Genomic DNA, 20326 nt, shown 5'->3' on the forward strand with positions numbered 1-20326 from the left:
ATAAATAAAAGGTTATATAATTTCTGGATAGAATAATAGTTTACTATCTTTCTCTGACTTTTCTTCACTCCTGTCCCAAGATAGTATTTAAAAAAACAATGATTATTGATTAATAAGCAAGTACTGACTACTGTTGGTAAATACAACCAACTGTAATTATTTAAAATATCTCTGGCTAAAGAAATAATGTCAAAGACTAATATTAGCTTTATGCTGTATTTGTTCTTTCCAACTTTTAATAATATTGAATCATTCCTGAAAGTATAGAACAGTTTTGCTTTCTCATCCTGAAGAAAATGTTTTCGGTGTAATCAGAATTGTTGATTAAAAAATTACTATGGTCAATTATTTGATACATATTTATGATTGTTTAAGTATTTGGAAGCACTTAATCTTTGTACTATCATATGCATGAAGAGATAGTTACATGTTAGATACTTGAATGAATACTCATATGTTAAAGAAATACCTTCCTTTGAAATTATTTATTGCTTATACTCTTTTTTTACTTCTAACCACTTTATAAGAATCTTCTTGTTTGTAGTTGTTTAGAACACATATGCAAAAGAAAATCTGTATTTGAACATCCTTAATGTAGGCTTTAGGAAGTTAAAGCTAAAAGCTCACATTGTGAAAATTTATCTTTTTTGCTAGTGTCTGTGTACATATACTTTCAAACTCTTTTAACTGAGTTGTTCTAGAGAGGAATCAAATGTAATCATGATAATGATTACATTTGTTAATGCTGATAACAGAATACATGGATTACAAACCTTTTCCATTTCTTTTAACCTTGAAGGAATAATAATAGCTCCTGCTCACCATTTCTGTCCAGCTGTGTGTAAACCTAGCTTCACAGTCTTCATACTCCTAACCCAGCATCTTTTTCATGCAACAGGCGTGAACCTATTTACCTTACCCTTTTTCTACAACACGGAAAACCTGGACATTTATTCATACATCCACCAAATCTACACTGATAAAAATGCTCTGGGTTAAGTCTTAAAAAAAAAAATCTTAATTTTTTTTACCTCTGAAAATGGAAGCTTTTCTTGATAGTGTACCATTATCTCTTAGCTTTTAGAACTTATCCTTCTCTTTTTATTGGGTCTTTTGAAAAATGATGTAGGTCAGTTGTAGGGTGGGGCTGGAAATCTCCTATCACTTTGTGCCTACAGTAATAACATAATCACCAAATATTTTAAAGTGAAATTAAAGATGAAACTGCAAATATCCATGAAAACAAAAATTTGTAAAAAGAGATAAAAGAACACAACTATTTCCTATAAATAAATGTTTTGCCTATTGAAGACTTAATAGGAAAGTACTTGATGTTTAGTGCTAATTACAATAGCATTCTGTACAACTAGTCTGCAAAGTAAAAAAATCAGAGCTCTCACGATTATACAACTTCGGTTTTTCACTATCGCCTACCTAAGCAGGTACCTATTTTTGCTGAGTTAGGATAAAATTCCATTTCTTATGGAAATTTTAATGAGAACTCATAATTTTTGATGTAACAAAATGGGTATTCATAGAATTAAATTGAACATAAATATGTCCATCTGCTTTAAAATCCTTAACATTACTTAACTACTGTGACAAAAAAAAGATTGTTGTTCTTTCATTTTAACCCGAGATTTTAACAGCCCTACCGAAGTTAAACTTCTGAAAAAACTTAATTTTAGGCATTTTACAATTTTTTTTCTAAATTTAAATAGTTGAAGTGTCAAGCTTCTGCATTAACCAAAAGTAAGAGTAAAGGCCCTAATACCTATTGACTTTTAACTATTGTTTGGACATTGTGTTTATGCATACTAAACTACTGCGTTTGCACCTTCCTCATTTTAAAGATGTAACAATTTAAACACATACTAGAAATTTTTCATAAAAGCTTAATTATGTTCCTGGCTTTTAAAACTACAAACTGGTAGTATATGCATTACTGGTTTATGTGGGAAAGTAGTTGACTAATGGCTTTCTATATAGACGCATGTTTTAAATAGCCTTAAACGCTTTTTCTTTTTTGCTTTGTACTTTTAAGCAAATAAAATCAAGCAATTGTTTTTTATTAATTTGTTTTTCATTAGTAATTTCTTTGTCATATATACCTAGTCCTCTGGCTTTTTTCTGGCCTTTTTATTTATCATTTTTATTTGTATGGGTGCTTTCTTTTTGTTTGTTGGCTTTCATTTATGGGTTCTACACCAAAAATTGCTATTAATAAATTAGTGACCTAAACAGTATTTTATAGAATCAGAAGATAAGTTTACCTTTTTTGTCATCTATATCACTCTCTCTGTAGATGTCTCATTGATCTCTAAAAATAACTTTTGTTTTCTCATAGATTATATTCAGAAAAATTATTACTCAGCTTCAAGTCCATACAATATATGTAATATTTTTTAATATTTTAATATTGTGTGTTGCATTTTCTTCTAAAGACAAATGTATATTTTATCTATTTATATTTAAAATTTTAGGACCCAGTGTTCAGAATATGCAGGATAAAAGTTAGACCGTCTTTAAAATCAGTCCCTAAGATAGGCTAAATATGCTAACTTTCTATTACCAGCAAAAAAGAGAAAAAATGTTGAAACACTCATTACACGTTTAATTACAATTTCGGATGGGTTTTCGGACTCCATTCTGGCCATTCCACTTTAGCCATTCAGGCCATGCTGCCTGTATTGTGTATTCAGCAGTTCCTATTAGATGTCTTCACAGTGACTGATTCTGCTGGGCTTGCTGACACCCGCTTCATGCATGGCCTGCTGTGCTGGGTGGAATATTTTTTCTGAGCTGCCTGGAACATTAAAGACATCTTGGCCATGTCATTCTGTGTACAGTGTTGTGTGTGTGTATGTGTGTGTTCATGTGAGTATGCATTCCTGAGCAAATCAGTATTAAATAAATGATTATGTGGTATAACTTTATATACATGCAAAATTTTAAATTTGAATAATGATGGATTTATAATTTATTACGGCATGTATTTTTAATAATTTTAGTTCAGTCGACATTAGCAAGTTTCCTTTAGCTTTTTATTGTCTGTGGTTATTGACACTAGGGGGCACTGCTTATCCTCAGTTGCATCTTTCTTCAGGAAATGAGTAAAAATACTCAGCTGATTTCTGTGCTCCTACTTTAATTAACAATTGAATTTAGAGAACTGCAGGCTATTTAATTCTTTGTTATTTTGGTTTTATTTCTAATGCCTATATGTAGTGCTAACAAAGGGGGTGGAGCTATTGGTTCTCACAAACAAATACAGTATCCAGTGCCCCATACAGTAACTTTTTTCCCCCATTGGAAATGTCATTCTTGGCAAAACCAGAAGGGCAAGTTTGCCCAGTGATGAGGTTTAGATCCCTTGCCAGCTGTGCTTCTAGCCAGCAAGTGTGATGAACAGCTTTAGAAATCAAGTGAGAGAAAGCATTCAAGAGTTAGTGTGATTCATTTGGATAAAGGTCAAGAGAAAGATAAGCAAAGCATAAGAATGAAGAGCACAAATAGCAATAATTTGTACCTTTTTGCTTATATAATTTCCCTGATCCTATTTGTAATTTTTAAGCACGTACTTAGTTCAAAAGTGACCTGCAATTCTTCTAAAGTATTTTAAAGACCGTATTTAATCTTGTATTTTAGCTGATACTTAAAAATGAGTGAAGTGGATTTGCTACTATTCATAACTATATTTATAGAGTAGAACCATGGCTACTAGTTGATAATCAACTGACAACACAATTAACTAAACTTTTTCAGTTAGCAATTATCATTTGATCTTAGTAATATAAAGTTCTATTCATTTTTTAGGATCTTAATGTCTATTCTAAACCTAAATACTCATGTTTCTCACTACGTGTACCTCTAAGGACATAAATGACTTTGTTCTATTTTTAAAATAAAACTCTCTCCCCCCTCACTCCTCCTGTCCCCCTATCCAATGGTGGAAAGCGATCAGTGGCATATCGAATAAATAAAACTATTTTCCTCAGTTCTCCTAATTAATCAGATCCATGAGAAAACTGGTAAAATTTCATATTCTTCTCCTCTATAATTGTAACCAGCCATATATTATATACAAGAAAGCATGCAGTTAGCTCATGCCCTGTTTTTATGAGCTAAAGATACTGATTTTTAACAGGAGTAATTAGAAATAAGGTATTTTTACAGATTTTAAAGTTTTCATGGCATACGTTTTACATCTGGGCCGAGAAGGGACAGAAATATTGCTAGTGTAGTGAAGTTTGGTTTGAATGCCAGTAAAATATCTGAGCATAAACACTTGGGCAGTTTTAAATAAAATTTGTAAAATACCTTTGCTTTGTGGCACTCTATATTGGGTTCTACCACATGGGTATTACAATGAGAAATTATTTAAAATTTTTCAAAGAAAAATGGATTTGTGCATTATCGTGGTTGATTTTTTTCTTTTCTAATTTTCCAAGGTGATTTCTTGGTGTTTATTGAACAACATATGCTTTTAAATATATTAAGTGACTAGTTTGTTAAGATTTCTTGGGAGAAAAAACTTTCAAGGTTAATACACAGTTTGTAGAGAAATATTATCTGTTATTTTTCTTACAAGTATTTTTTCTAATTATTCCTATGTAACATCATAAAAGCATTAGCTAATTTAGCCTGATCTCTCATTTTCAGTAATAGATTTGTCACTTACTAAAAATAGGTACCATCTAGTTAGACCTTAGCAGTTCATAAACAAAACACTGATTAGTCAGTATGGGGCAGCTTTTGTTATATTCACCATTTTATAATTTGAAATGTTATTTTCCTAGTACTCTACCATCTACAAGCAATCAGATGCTGGCCCATTTATAATAGGTTTTTCTCCTCCTAGCAGGACGTTGCTTTTGGCTATAAAAAGTTAATTTCAGATCCTGATATACTTGCATTAATTTTTGAGACAGTGGCTGTGTGTAGTACAGCAAAGAATAACATGAACATCACACCACTGTGCTGTAGCTAATCGTTTATTACCTCAAGCCAGAAAAGCAGTGTTAATATGAAGGCCACAGTATGTCTATGGAAAAGATGGAAACTGACGGAAAGGTCTTAGAGATGGCTTCCTAAAGGTCTTGAAAGAGGGGAACAAGAAATACTGGAGGAACAATAGCAACACTATCAAAGGGATAGATTTTAATATTTACAGTGCTGGACATCTTTGGAATTTTTTTTATGATTAAAACAAATTATTATCTTGAATAACAGACCCCATCTTCTCTCCAACATCTTCAGAATGGGAAAGCTCATTGTAATGTTATCTTTTCAGAACCATAAGTGTTCTCTAAAAAACATATGACTGAGATGTTCATCAGCTGGGATGTTTGCTGTAATTCACCAATAAATTTGAATAATTTGACATAATTTCTGACAAAGATGAATGTTTCCACATTCATTTCCATAGTAAGGCAGTATCTATGTGAAGAAACCAGTTAGACTGACTTTACCTGCCATATTGACCAGAAAAAAGAACAAAACAACAGCCATTTAGTCCATAGAATTAAAGCAGTTTATGTGTACAAACTACCTTGATGGTCTGTCAACCCAAAACTTACATAAGAGTATGTCACTTTGGAGCCTATAGTACTACAAGGAAGCAAAGCTCTAGGACACATCACCAAGGAACTAATGGCACATGTGCTTTTAAGCAGTACAGAGTGGCAGAGAATAAAGGAGAGGCATTTTGAGCTCTAGGTGGGACAATCCCATGTCCACTGGAACTAGGGGCTACATATAAGTCATTTCATCTGTTTCTCATCTGTACACAAAGGAACTGGACTAGGTAATTTCCAATGTCCTTAACAACTTTCCATTCTTTTTTCAATATTATAGGTACAGCCATGTGAGCATTAATTAATATTTACTGGTTTCAGTAAACTGTGATGCTATTTGTAAATTCTTCCTTTTCTATGAAAGACCCTAAGAACTATAACTGCAATGTATCACGACTATCGGACTGTGTGTTTTAAGGCATTAGGGTCTAACTAGTCCACGCCCACGGGCCATGAAGAAGTGGTGTCAATATCAAATTAACATCTAGAAACATTTAATTCTAGTACTGGAAAATTCAGCAATGAGTTTATTGTTTTTTCTGTGTGAGGAGGAAAATGACTAATAGATCCTAGTACGTGCTGGTGGTTGTGTAGGAAGAGACAGACGTAGAGAAGCTTTGCTTTTCCTGACAACTTAGTGACAGAAAGTAGTATGGTAGATTTCATCATGACACCCACAGCGAGGAATGGCAGGTTGGGTTCTTGTGAAAGGGGGTTAGGATCAGAACTATGGAAATTCAACATTTGTTCCTCATGCCTATGCATTGTCTTCTTTTGTGCTCTGTCTGTGGCAGTATCTTTTTTCCCCCGTCTTGTTACACTCCTGATGATGATAACCTTCCCTACAAGGAGTCACTGTTTCTTTTTCACTTAAGATTTCTTCTTTTAACTTCTCTTGAATGTCATTCGCAGGCCTCCCTTCAGACACATTGATGTTTTGTTGATATTTGACCTCCATTCTTTCATACCTATATGCCTAGGACAGTGTAGAAGCTATCTACCGATTGACCAGTTCCCTTTTGCCTTATCTCTTCAATAAAGTTTTTCTGAAAGCACCTCTCTTGTTCTTCCATCTCCACACCATGTCCGTTTCACTTATAATCTCATGACATGAAATATATGTGTAATTCTATTTTGTATATTGTCATTTATATTATTCACACTCAGGAAAATAGAGGAAGAATTTCAGTCTGCAGTGCTGTCGGTCTGTCACCTTTCATGCACTGCTATAAAAATCCAAAAATGTAAATGAAGTAATTAACCCGATATGAAACAGTGACATATAATTGAATTTCTAAATTCATGAACTAATGACTCCTTTTTATATCTTTGCCCATTTTATAGGATTTCATATTGGCTAAGCTGGCTACTTAACAAAAGGTGTGCTGTAACAAAAATTCTACTTCCTACTATAATAAATCCTGATGCTTATTAAACATCACGTACTGTGCTAAGTATATTTATTTTAGATTTCTTGCTGTTTGAATTATGTCATGCTCATGAAACTGTGGCAATATTTAATGATACTGGAATAAGTAGACCCTAAATCACTGACTCAACTAGTGGAATCTCCCCCAAAGAAGTGCTAATGAACAGACACATGAAGTAAAATGGAATTTTAAAAAAATAGCCTAGAGAATAATTCTCCTTCATTCATACATCAGCCCTTCCTCAGTATAAATTTTTCACTGCCATCTTGCATCAGAGCTGTCATCAGATGTCTAAATGATAGGTTTCAGGGTTCTCCTCTTCCTGTTAGTGATCTGAAGTGCTACTCCAGCATTTTCCATTACAATGGATATTGATAGAGGACACTTGGTGTATAGCGACTGTTGTTTATAGTTCACTAGCATACGAACTCAGAAGTGCTCTTTTGCTACATATAGTATATGTGTTATGTCCTCTATCTGTGAAATGAAGATATAGCCGTATACATAGAAATAAATAGCTACTTTCATTCCAACCTCATCTTTTCTTCCACTTAATGTTTATATGATTTTCTGCAGTAAATACAATCCTAAAAGTCCTATCTCATTTGAATCTATTTCAAACCAATTATTCACACAGATCTACTTTATCACTTCAGAAGTCTGAGATGTGCTTTCATAAGAAAAATGACTCCTACATATAATCAGAATCATATTTTAAAATCCCAGCTTAAAGGGTTATTCTATATTTGTTGGTCAGTAGACTGTGCATTTAAACAACCTTCATAAGTAGTCAGTTGAATAGAAATTTCTTCCAGCAACAGTACTCAATTGAATGTTTAAGCAGGCACACAAGCTTCAAGTACTTAGCATAAGCTCCCAGGTAAAAGAGCCATCTGGAGATTCTTGTTCAAATATTTTCAAACAATGTAGGAAGTCTGTGGCTTATACTTATCATAATGATGTCACTTTCCCCTTAAAAATGGATATCAGCCTCTTCCCAATGTTTGGTAATTCTAAAAACCCACAGTTGATTAACATCCTATTTTAAGAACATTTAGGTGGTCTTACTTTCCTGTATCAAGTGGTCAATGCCTAGACTGGAATCTAAAAGTAAGAGCCCCCCTCCAATTTATGCCAAACATTTTTGCATAAACCTGAGCCCTGCATTTGGAGAAATATGATCAAATGAAGATTACCCTCGATTTCTAGAAGCAAAAACTCAAAAGCATCTCAGGACATAGAGTAACTAAGATCTGGAAAAGAATCAAAATCTTAAATGTCTTTATTCAGTCCCCAAATTTATTCAGTCTTTATTTTCTTTATATCATAAATTTAGGCTGAGATTTGAAAAGCCAGCCCAACTACTTTTACGGTGAAACCTCTCTGTTGAAGCTTACTCTTCCTTTTCCCCTACCAACAACATGGTTTGAGTTTATCATGACAGACCCTAAGTGACTATTACATATTTTATATAAAGCTTGGGATTATTTTGCATTCACTTTTGAAATCACAGGGATACCTTGCATTATCTGACATACATATTTCATTTGAAATCCAGGAAATCAAATCATTCCCAATGGATTTGTAAGATAATTTTTGAATTTTGTGATTTTTTTTATTTCTTTATGCTTTTTAATAGTGTGTCTCCATATTCTGACTTTGTGTTTTTCCCTTATAATCTTTCATTGAGGGATAATGAAAAATTTGACAAGATATATAATATGGTAATAGATTATGAGAGACCTAAAATCCAAGAGAAATATATTTGATCTCAGAGATATTAGTGAGTTAAACGATAATGCAATCTTGAGTTCACAAATAACTGAATAGAGTGCAAGGCAGATTAGAAGGACAATTTAGATCTCAATGGACAATAGGGCTAATGCTTAATTTCAGTCATGGCCTGTGGTAGACATTGTGATACACTGACCAGTTGCTCCTTCAATAAAGGATTTGTTGCCCTAACTCTTGGAAGTACTTTCAGCCGTCAGCCCCTCAGGGATTGCCTTGGCTGCTGTAGGGGCTCATATTCAAAGACAGAACAGTAAGGGAGATTAAAGGCCAAGCCATCAGGGCTCAGCTTGGAATGACTCAGAAGGATCATTCTAGGTCCAGAGCTTCCCTGGAGTTGTGCAATATTTTCATTGGACCTCCGTCTTACCTTGACTTCTCTCTCTGCCCTTTCCTGCTTTGTTTCCCACCGCAAACCCCGGCCACCTTCCTCAGATGTTGATCATCAGAGCACTCCTTTGTGAACATCCTGCATGCTAACTCCCATTTCAGAATCTGTTTCCTCGGGAACCCAACCTATGATATGGTCTATTTCTAAATACACTAAACCAGACGTCACTCCAGCTCACTAGCTGTTGCTTTCCCCAATCTATTCCATCTGTTTAAATAGCACCTCCATTCATTCCACAAATAGTTTCTGAGCACGTATGATATGTCAGTCATTGTACAGGGAATGGTGATGTGTTGCTGACCTGGCAAATATGATCCTGCCCTCATGGAGCCTACATTTCAGTAGGAAAGAAAGACCATGAACAAATCATTACCAATGTAGCAAATACTTCAAAAATGAATATGTAAGGTATTATATACAGATATGCCAGGACATAAAGACATGGAATTTGGAGTTAAAAGATGTAGCAATGCCATTTAATAACTATGTGAATATGAGCAAGTCACTTTCTCTAAACAGAAATTTTCTCATCTAAAAAACAGGAACATAATCCCTCAACTACTTACAAAGAAATTGTTCTAATGAAATAATCTATCTATAAGTACTCAGAGTATTAAAGGGCTCTAAGAACTTATCTGCACGTGCCTTTACCATCGTAAATTGTGAGCTCTTCCCAAAGGTCTGGAATTAAGTTTTCCTCAACTTTGTAGTAATAGTGTTTTGCTTTAAACAGTTGATAAATGAGAATATCACTTTCCTTGTTTATTCCCAGCAACAGAGTACATGGTCCTTAAAATATATTGAAAACAATATAGGTAATTGGAACCTAAATTTTTTTACAAAAATATTATTAAAGTTATAACTTTGAATACTTTAGTAAAATTTCAAAAATACCAAACATCTATGTGGAAATTCAAATCAAAACTTTCTTTGTTCCAGGTCTAGGGAGGTCTAATTGATGACTGAAATTTGTATATATTTAAGGTATACAACCTGATAAGATATCTGTATACATGGTGTAGTATTCACCACACCCGAGTCAGTCAACATATCCATCACCTCACACCTAACCTAATGTAAAGGCTTTTAAGAAAAATTTGTTAAATAACATAATCTCCTGTACTCTGATTATCTACTATATATATCTTTGTGGCAGGAAATCTTATCTCTTTACCTTTCTTTTTCCCAGACAAAAATAAATGGTATACTTTAAAATTTAAGTGTATTAACACTTTCCCAGCTGGATGTATATTCCTTGCCTCTGCCTAACCTAATGAAATCTTTTGCCACAAATTTTTAAACCATTCAACAATTGACAAATTCTTTATATACAGCAGTGTTTCAAGTACTTACCAATTGATAAGAGCTATAAGTGATTTTTAAACTGAGTATTGTGAACATGCTGACTACTTATTTGCATCAGAAACATCTCTGGGTATGCAATACATACATAAGGTTTTAATAACTTCCCTCGTTTTTCCATCTTAGACTATGTATCGTCCCCAGGTAAATATCTCCTTTGCAAGCCCACCTTATTTTTTTGGACTGGCAGTGTCTAGTTCTTACTTACATTTTTATAATACATCCACTTTATGGATGTGATTTTAATAGCTATGTTTTATAATATCTCACCTACTTATGATCAGTCTTATAGCATTACATAAGAAAACATCTTAATCAAATAAGTCACTTTGATGAATCCTTAAACTGTTTTCTTAATATATGACCACTTTTATTTTTTCCTTATAATGAACTTGCTTTTTTCTTGATTGATGAAGTTTTTCAGACTGTTGCCTTTTTTTCTCTTATTATGTATTTTTTTAAGTGCTGGTCTTCTTTTCCAGTTTCCAGATTGTCAGGAACTTAATATTTGTTTGTTTGTTTCTTTTCTTTTCCTTTGAAACCTTCCTTACATATGCTTTTTTGTCGCTGAAGGAGCCTGCACGTGGCAGCATAGTCCAGGCAGGAAAGGAAAAGGAAGTTATTACTGCTCTCTTCTGGCCGCCTGCAATACTAAATCATAACTTGCCATTCCCTAACTGGTGGCTGGAGACTTATCTTCATAAATACATGTGACCCAAGAAGTTTCAGTTTACATACCCTATCCCTTGGGGTTCTTGCCTGTGGAGAGCCTTTTCCTTCCTGAAATTAGACAAAGGTTGTAAGAATTGAAGCTAGGGCTTCAAAGCACAGGAAAAGAGAATGTTGTCTTATCCTGTTGCTACAGTGGAGCTCCAGCTGGCCATGTTTATCTACCCAGGGTGTGAAGCTGTGTGTCCATCTGTGAGGGGCTCAGCACAGTGCTCAGGCTTGCCCTTACATTTTGAACTTAGGAACTTCTGGAAATATTTCTTGAATGTTTTCCTCCATGGTTATTTTTATGGTGACAACTATATCACTTTGGGGCATATGCTTAAATTGTTAAGCATTGAAATTTTTGTCAGATTTACCTGTTTGCTAGAGTAACATTTAACTTCTCTTCTACTTATATATACTGCAACATAGAATTGACCATCCAAACCAGAACACTTTTAACAGTGGAAAAAGACACTCTTAATGATTATGCCACGTCCACAGTTATAAACCAGGAATGTCCTGGGCTAACTAGAATGTATAGTTATCTTATTTGTACCTAATTATTCTCCTTGCAAAATTTAAGCAAGCCCACATCACTTTACATAATTTTAAAGTGGAGGCGGAGGAGGGGATGTGGTAGTTGTCTGACACATAACCGCCACCTAAACTGTGCAAATGTTGATGTCACTGAAGGGTACATAGATACTATATTTAAAAGGAAGAACAGATTTCAGAAATTAAAAATGAATGTCAAGGTAATAGTGATAGTAGCTGACAATATTGATTGCTCGCATGCTTAATCTCAGTTATCCTTGGGCGATCTGATGAGGCGAGTACTACTATTATTCCCTTTTTGTATTCTTATAATGATTAACCAAAAATTAAAATTTAAGGACGTGGCACTCCAGAGCTTAACTACAACACTTTAGTACCTTCCCCTGGATATACTTTATAGCTCTGTGATTATCTTTTTAAAATGTAGGCAGCTATACTCCCTCTATGTAGGAAACAAAGTGGTAAAAGGACTCGGTGCCAGCTTGGCACTGCTGAGCCATGGCTCCATGCTTTGTTGCTGGCCCAAGTAATTCTGAAAGGATTCACTGATGGCAAGAAACTGGAGCTGCCACAGTATGGCTTCAACAATTCTGTTTTAATTTTTAAGTGCGTAGTGCTATTACAGGTCTAGTATTCTGATTATGAGATTTTTAAGCAAACACAATGATCATTTCTTTCTGTTTCTCCTTTATGGACCTGTGTCTTTTTAAAAAACAGTATTTGTCATTAAATGTATTCTAAGGTAGGCTTCTATTACCTTCTACATGAGAAAGGAGAATGCACTAGCTTACAAATAGGAGTAGTTTGCATAGCGTGTTTTTACAGTATCTGTTATAATTGTCTACTATGTGCCAGGTCCTCCACTAGTCACTTTATATTCAGTTCATTTCGTCTCACAGTAACCCCATGACTTAGGTGTATTTACCATCTCCCTCTTACCTGTGATGAAATTGAGACCCAGAAAGAGTTGAGGTAATTCACTCTAAGTGTCATTACCCAAAGTGGCAGAAAAGGGATTTGAACCCAGAGAATCGGATTCCAAACCCCTTGAATCTAACCACTGCATTATGAAGACTGCTTACTCGAAAGCTTCTACTTCACCACCCCCTTCCAAGGGGGGGGGGGGGGCGGAACGAGAGAGAGAGAGAGAGAGAGAGAGAGAAGTGAATGCAAATTAGAAATGTGAACTGTGAGTAGCATGTGAGAGCTGAATGTCATACTTGTCTGGATTTCCTACTGGGCAGTTTAGTCCTCATATTTCATCTACTGAAGTGTATGTATTTCATAGTAATCACTAGAGGAGCTTCAAGAGTCTTGGGTGACAGAACCAAGTTTTAATATTGTGGCAAAAGTGATATTTGTTCTGTGAATAGCATACTATCGGGATTGACATGTACAAAAGAATCTTCAGGAAAGCATTAACAAGAAAGACTCTGCCAAACCCAGTGTCGGCTGATTAGTCATCTTGGCCCAGTGTACATTTTCAACCCAGTGGGCCTGATAGCACACAGGGCAGTGTGCCATGAGCCAGGAGATGTACAGGCACAAATGTAAAGTGATGGAGAGATTTGTGGTAAATTATCATGGTTTATCAGACTATATAAAAACTATACTCAAGTAGAAGCACAGAGTGTAAATATAATCTGCATGACAAAAATGTGAAAAAGTACCACCTTTCATGCTTTCCAAACCTTTGAAACAATTTAATCTGAAATCTTAACTCTAGGAGCTCTAGAGGGAGCTAATCTATTTATACACATATATATTTTTTAAAGACATCTCAAACCTCAACCGTGCTATTAACCAGAGTGATGATTCATTCATGCTCATGCAGTAGTAATGATCCTCAGATTTATATACGTACAGTAGTGTCAGATCTTAATCTGATGGAAACATGCATTATTTGATTTTCTTTCAGAATAGTCTTTCCTGTACAAGTGATTCACATGCTGTAACCCTCACAGTGCATATGTGTAACACATGTCAGAATTTTAAAGGAAGGTAATGACTTTTGCTGGTGAAAGACATTAAAATATTTCTCTCAAAAACATGTTTCAAACATATTATGCATGCTAATATAGATATGGGCCTGCATGCACATATATCCATACCTAACCCCCCAACCCACACTGGCTTCTTTCAGGAGGACCTCTTGGACTTTAAAGCCTAAGACAATTTATTCTGAGTGCTATCCCTGCTGGGCCACAAATATGAGAAAATGAAATCACTTGTTTCTTTTAGGTTAGGATGAAGACAAACCCAATGTGGGGTTCACTTGTTTAGGTTGAGAGTATTAAACCTAGTATTGGATTGATTCATAATCTCCAAAACCCAAGACCCTCAACTAGAGATACAAGACTACCTTCAAAGGCTCATGGCAAAGTATCCCTATAACATCACTATCTCCCTGCCTTCCAGGCTTATCATCTAAGCTAAGACAAATGGACAGGAACTTTTTAATTTAATTTAGTGGAAATTAAAGAGTCTTTGTGTTTTCCTTTTCTAAAAGTAGCTCCTAATAAACTTATAAAAGAAATGAAATAGGGGTCTCTGGGTGGCTCAGTCAGTTAAGCACCCAACTCTTGATTTCAGCTCAGCTCATGATCTCAGGGACCTGGGATCAAGCCCCGCATATGGCTCTGAGCTCAGCATGGAGTCTGCTTGTCTCCCTCCCCCTGCTATTGCCCCCTCTGTGCATGGACTCTCGTTCTCTCTCTCTATCTCTCTCTCTCTCTCTCTCTCTCTCTCTCAAATAAATAAATAAATAAAACCTAAAAAAAACAAAAAACCAAATAGGTACAAAAAGGGAATTACACTTTTAGGGGGACATGAGGTATTTATATTTGGCCAGGTACTTGTGAAGATGGTAGGCAAGTGCCCCATTTGAGGCCTTGCAGAAAGCATGGTGAGGCAAGTTGGGTGGACAGAAGCAGTCTGTGTAATGTCGGGGGAGAGATGGTGGCAGGAAGGCCTGGCCAGTAGTGTACATGGAGGGGAGCAGAGGTAGATGCTATGGACTCTGGCCCTCCCACACCATCTCTCTGGTCCTCTGCTTTTCATCCCACCAAATACTCTTAGGCTCTGATAAACTCTCTTATCTTGTTACTGTTACTTAATGTTTAGAATCTTACTCTGGAGGAAAACAATACAAGGAGATTTTTTTTCCTCTCAACTTCAACTCCCATCAAAAAATTTCATAGTAGGATGAGCCTGTATACAGATGGTATATGTTTTTAATCTGTTCAAAGTACTTCATATTTATTGGGTTAGTTAAGCTTTTGTCAGACTGGTAACATGTAATGCACAGAAGGAAAGAGCAGATTAATTGTGTAGAAGCTAAGGTGAGAGGACTTTGAAGAGAGAGATCGAATTAAGAGGGGGAAAGAAAAATTTCAGGTGACAGCAACACATTTTGTATTAATTCTCAAATCATCAGTATGATTTATGGAAATATCTAGTTTTCCCTCATATCCTAGACATCATTTTATTTTAGAGCCATAATAATAATTTTTAAATGCTATTGATAGTCTGGTTTTCCACATGACTAATTTCTATCTTGGCATGGTTTTTAGAATTTCAGCATTCCTTACTGATTTGGATTTGGATTTGGATTTTTTTTTTTTTTTTTTTATCCAAGTCAGAGAAGCCTGGGTGGCTCAGTCAGTTATGCATCTGCCTTAGCCTTAGGTCATGATCCTGGAGTATGGGATGGAGCCCCAATCAACGGGCTCTCTACTCAATGGGGCGTCTGCTCCTCCCTCCACCCCCTCCTCACTTGTGTTTTCTCTCTCTCTCCTTCTCATATAAATAAAATCTAAAAATAATAATAAAATAAATGTCCAAGTCAAGGAAGTACTGTATTACTGAAATACTAAAAAGGATTAATCAAATGAGTTCTTTTAGGTAAGAGTACTATAATATATTACTGAGAAATAGACCCCATATGACACACATGAAAGAAAACAGGACTTAAAGGCATAGACAATTCAGAGTTGTATTCTTTTGTATCTGTGTGGCCCTTAACCAGTTTCTGAGCCTCAACCAATTTTCTCCTCCACAGATGGGAAAAATAATACAAGTTTTACATACATTTTAATATTATTTCAGAATAAAGTAAGAATGACTATGTATTCATTTTTAAATTTGTGTAATGCTACTTAGATATAGATATACACACAAATAAACACAATATTTTAATAATAATTTTATCAGATTCTACTTATTAAGCCATAAAACTTTCAGATGTTGATGTTTGGAATATCAAGCCATGAAACTGAGATGTTGATGTATGGGATATCAACTTTCTTTGTCACTTTTATTCAACTAATGTTACCAAGAATGTTATACAAAAAATGGAAGGCCATCCTTTATTTTTGAAAGATTGGTATAGGTGTAAAATTGATCTTAATTGTTTGAAGAGTTCATTTGGCAGGTACTTCATAGTTCATTCAAGAATATATGGAGACATTGAAATCACAGGGTCGTACTATTTTTAGTGACTAAAATGCCTTTAAGAATCTAATGATGGGCAGCCTGGGTAGCTCAGCGTCTTAGTCCTGCCTTTCGCCAGGGTGTGATCCTAGAGATCTGGGATCGAGTCCCACATTGGGCTCCCTGCATGGAGCCTGCTTCTTCCTCTGCCTGTGTCTCTGCCTGTCTCTCTCTGTGTCTCTCATGAATAAATAAATAAATAAAATCTTTAAAATAAAAAAAAGAATCTAATGAAAGCTAAAGGTCCTCTTCGAGAAAAATATTCCTATAATGTCCAGACACAATTTTGCAAGGAATTTCAAAGGAGTTCCTATCCATGGATCCTAATAAAAAACATCTTCCAACAACAACAACAACAACAACAATAAAAATCTTCACATTAGATTGACGTATAGTAGGACTTTAGTAATATGGCCTCCTCCCTTCCAGATTTCTGTGTTTTCCAGATTATTATAGTCTTCTCTTATAGAAGTTGTTTTCCTGCCCAGCTGCACCTCCACCCATATATTCCATCTAGGGTCTGTCTCTTAAGCAATCTTGGTTCCTGCATTCATTCTACCCCCACGATTGCTGTTCCCTACCATTCTTTTAAGATTTTATTTTTTTATTAAAATTCAATATGCCAATATATAGTATAACATCCAGGGCTGATCACATCACTGCTCTCCTTAATGCCCGTCAGCCAGTCACCTCATCCCCCTACTCACCTCCCCTTCAACAACTCTCAGTTTGTTTCCCAAAGTTAATAGTCTCTCATGGTTTGTCTAAGATTTTATTTATTTGAGAGGGAGATTGTCCACACACAAGCTGGGGAAGGAGCAGAGGGAGAGGGAGAAGCAGACCCTGCTGAGCAAGGAGCCTGATGTGAGGCTCAATGCGGGGCTCGATGCAGGGCTCCATCCCAGGATGCTGGGATCATGGCCTGAGCTGCAAGAAAACACTTAACCAGCTGAGCCACCCAGGTGCCCCTTTGCCCCAGCATTCTTCATCGGTGCTCGCTCCCAGGAGAGGCAGTAAGAGACAGAAGGGCTCTAAACCAAGCTGACAAATACAAGAAGCAGAGGCTTTGGACAGAGATGGCAACTGCAGCCAGGTTGCAGCAAGGCTGGAATAGAGGTAAATAGTCTGAAAAACAGTCTATCACTCCTAAACAGTCAGATATTTGAAATTCTTCTCTTTTTTAAAGATTTATTTAGGGATGCCTGGGTGGCTCAGCAGTTGAATGTTTGCCTTTGGCTCATGTCGTGATCCTGGGGTCCTGGGATCGGGTCCCACATCAGGATCCCCACAGGGAGCTTGCTTCTCCCTCTGCCTATCTCTGCCTCTCTCTGTGTCTCTCATGAATAAAGAAAAATAAAATCTTTTAAAAATTTTTATTTAATTGAGTCAGAGAGCATGCATAAACAGGAGGGGCAGAAAGGAGAGACTCTGAAGCAGACCTCAAGCTGAGCTTAAACTCCAAGTGGAGCTGGACACAGGGCTCAATCCCAGAACCCTGAGATCATGACCTGAGCTGAAACCAAGAGTCAGACGCTTAACGGGCTGCACTACCAAGGCTCCTCAGATATTTGTCCAGGGTTCTTTGGAGATAGCTCTTCATTGTTGAGATCCTCTAGAATCTGATCATTCTCCATCTCTAACAATATGAAAGTGATTTTTAAACTGGAAGGGACAGTGTAAGAAATATACTGGATTGTAACATCATTTGATGTGATGTGAAAAAAAGTTGTACAGCATCACATCCATTGTATAAAATGTCAGCCAGATAGAAAAATAGACCAAAGGTTTTATTCTCTTGTAGAACATCTAACAATTGTATATTTTTCCAAGTTTGTATAATTTTAATTCTCAGATTTTCTACTTTTGTACTAAATCCTCAGCCTATTCGAATCTTAATTTGATATCATTTCACAAATGGTTCTCAATATTCTGTTTCTTCAGATACAACCACCTTACATAAGTCAGCATATGTTAACAACAAGCACAACAAAATCCAGGGCAAATATTTAAAAATGCAGACATATTCTTAGAATACCAGAAGAGCATGCTCTTATTTTGTAACTTTAGCAGCAGGCGCTCTAGATCTTTAAAAAGTGTTACTGTTTAGAAAATGAGAGTAAGGACATGTAAGTTCTTCATGAGCCAGGGGGATTCACTATTGTCGAATTTTTAGTTTTATTATCAATTGTTGGTTTAAATTTTTATATTCTAGTGCCAACGTGATCCATGACAATCTATTCTTTTAAGGTAGCTTTAGTTTATTATTCTTTTTGAGTACTTTTGATGCACAATGTTACATTAGTTTCAGGTGTATAACTTGGTGATTTGACAAGTTTATACATTATGCTATGCTCACTGCAAGTATAGCTACCATCTGTCCCATTACATCACTATTACAGTGTCATTGACTGTGTTCCTTATGCTGTGATTTTTATCCCCATGACTTACTCATTCCATAACTGGAGGCCTGTAGCTCTTTCTCCCCTTTGCCCATTTTGCCCAGCCCCCCACCACCTCCCCTCAGTTTGTTCTTGGTATTTGTAGTTCCGATTCTGCTTTTTGTTTGTTCATTTTTTAATGTTCCATATATGAGTGGAATCATTTGGTATTTGGCTTTCTCGGTCTGACTCATTTCACTTAGCATAATACTGTCTAGGTCCATCCGTGTCATCTGAAATGGCACAGTCTCATCCTTTTTTTATGGATGAAAATCTGTTTTTAAAATAAAATCTAGGAGAAGGTAGCAAACTACTTAATAATGAATGTGAAGTATTGAATTAGAGTATTATTTTGTGCTTTTAGAAATATTATTGATACTGCAAGGTGAATTTCTGCAATAATATTATGATGTTGATAAGCAACATTGATCTTAAGATTTCCACATTTTATAAGCAGAAAACACAAGGCCCAAATATGTAAGGTGTAGAAATTCTGCTGAAGCAGCATTAACAGTGAATTAGATTCCCATTAGGTGGTGTTCAGTGAGAGGGGAATGCATATGCAGGATTTGAAGAAATTTACTTGAGAGAGACATTTTCATTCAGAATGCCAACAGGCATCATTCAGTATTAGAAGTGTGGCTTTCAGTGTTCACTGTATGAGCTATCATCACCACTCAGAATTCTTACCTTTTAAAAATGCAGTAACATACTTTTGATAGACAATTCAGAAAAATTAATAGCAAATGATAGAGAAATTGCTCTTTTCTAGTGGGAGAAAAGACATTTGATTCCGAGAAACGATGAGGGCATGGCTATAAAATTTAAGGATACTACATACTATATTTTAAATGTAATTTTTTATTAAGCTTTCATCTACTTGTGTCAAATTAGAGTCCATTGTCTTAGCAGATTAAAACCTTTTATGATTCTTTTGATGTGGAACTATTATTTTTCACTTCCTTTATCTAGCAGACCACTGATGAATTCTTCAGTTTCTTCAAAACAAGTGGCTCTCTCTTAAATTTTAGAACCATTAAATTTTATAGAAACAATATTCTAAAGAAAGACATTAGAGTGTAATGCTGAAGTTTGTCGACATAAAGAAATATATTAGGAAGCAAAATGATATTAATAGGCTTTGAAGAGAAAGATATTTGTAGGCATTTAAAACACCCAGGAATTACAAGGCTGTGTGGAAGAGCAGGCTAGTTATATCGGAGAAGTCAAAGCAAGATATCTTTCATTACTGACATGCCATCTACTGAAAAGAAGTAGAAGTTAGTCCTAAGTAGCTAACAGTGAGCCCCGGGTACTAACTTCCCTGAAGCACTGAAATAGGAAGTGGTGGGAGAAAGTTGTAAAAGAAACCCTCAGGGATTCCTCCTTTTTTCCCCTGTGATCCCTTTAATCCTTGAATTGTCAAACCACATGGAAAATAATAGAGCTGCGTAGTTCTAAGACTTAAGTGGTATTATCTTTTTAAAAGAAAATATTAGGTCTTTTCACATCTCTGGACAGGAAGAGGGCATGCGTTCAGGATAGAAAAGAGTAACTTTGAACAAGAAATGCATGTTG

The 20326-nt window shown here is 35.6% G+C and overlaps 1 protein-coding gene across 25 annotated transcripts in view; it reads left to right on the forward strand.

Moving 5' to 3' along the window:
* The window catches only part of ARB2A (ARB2 cotranscriptional regulator A), a 413754-nt gene that overhangs the window by 237412 nt on the left and 156016 nt on the right, over positions 1 to 20326 (forward strand). The gene's annotated exons all lie outside the window — the stretch shown is intronic.

Source organism: Canis lupus, chromosome 2 (assembly GCF_048164855.1).
Source record: "Canis lupus baileyi chromosome 2, mCanLup2.hap1, whole genome shotgun sequence".
Taxonomy (NCBI): Eukaryota; Metazoa; Chordata; class Mammalia; order Carnivora; family Canidae; genus Canis; species Canis lupus.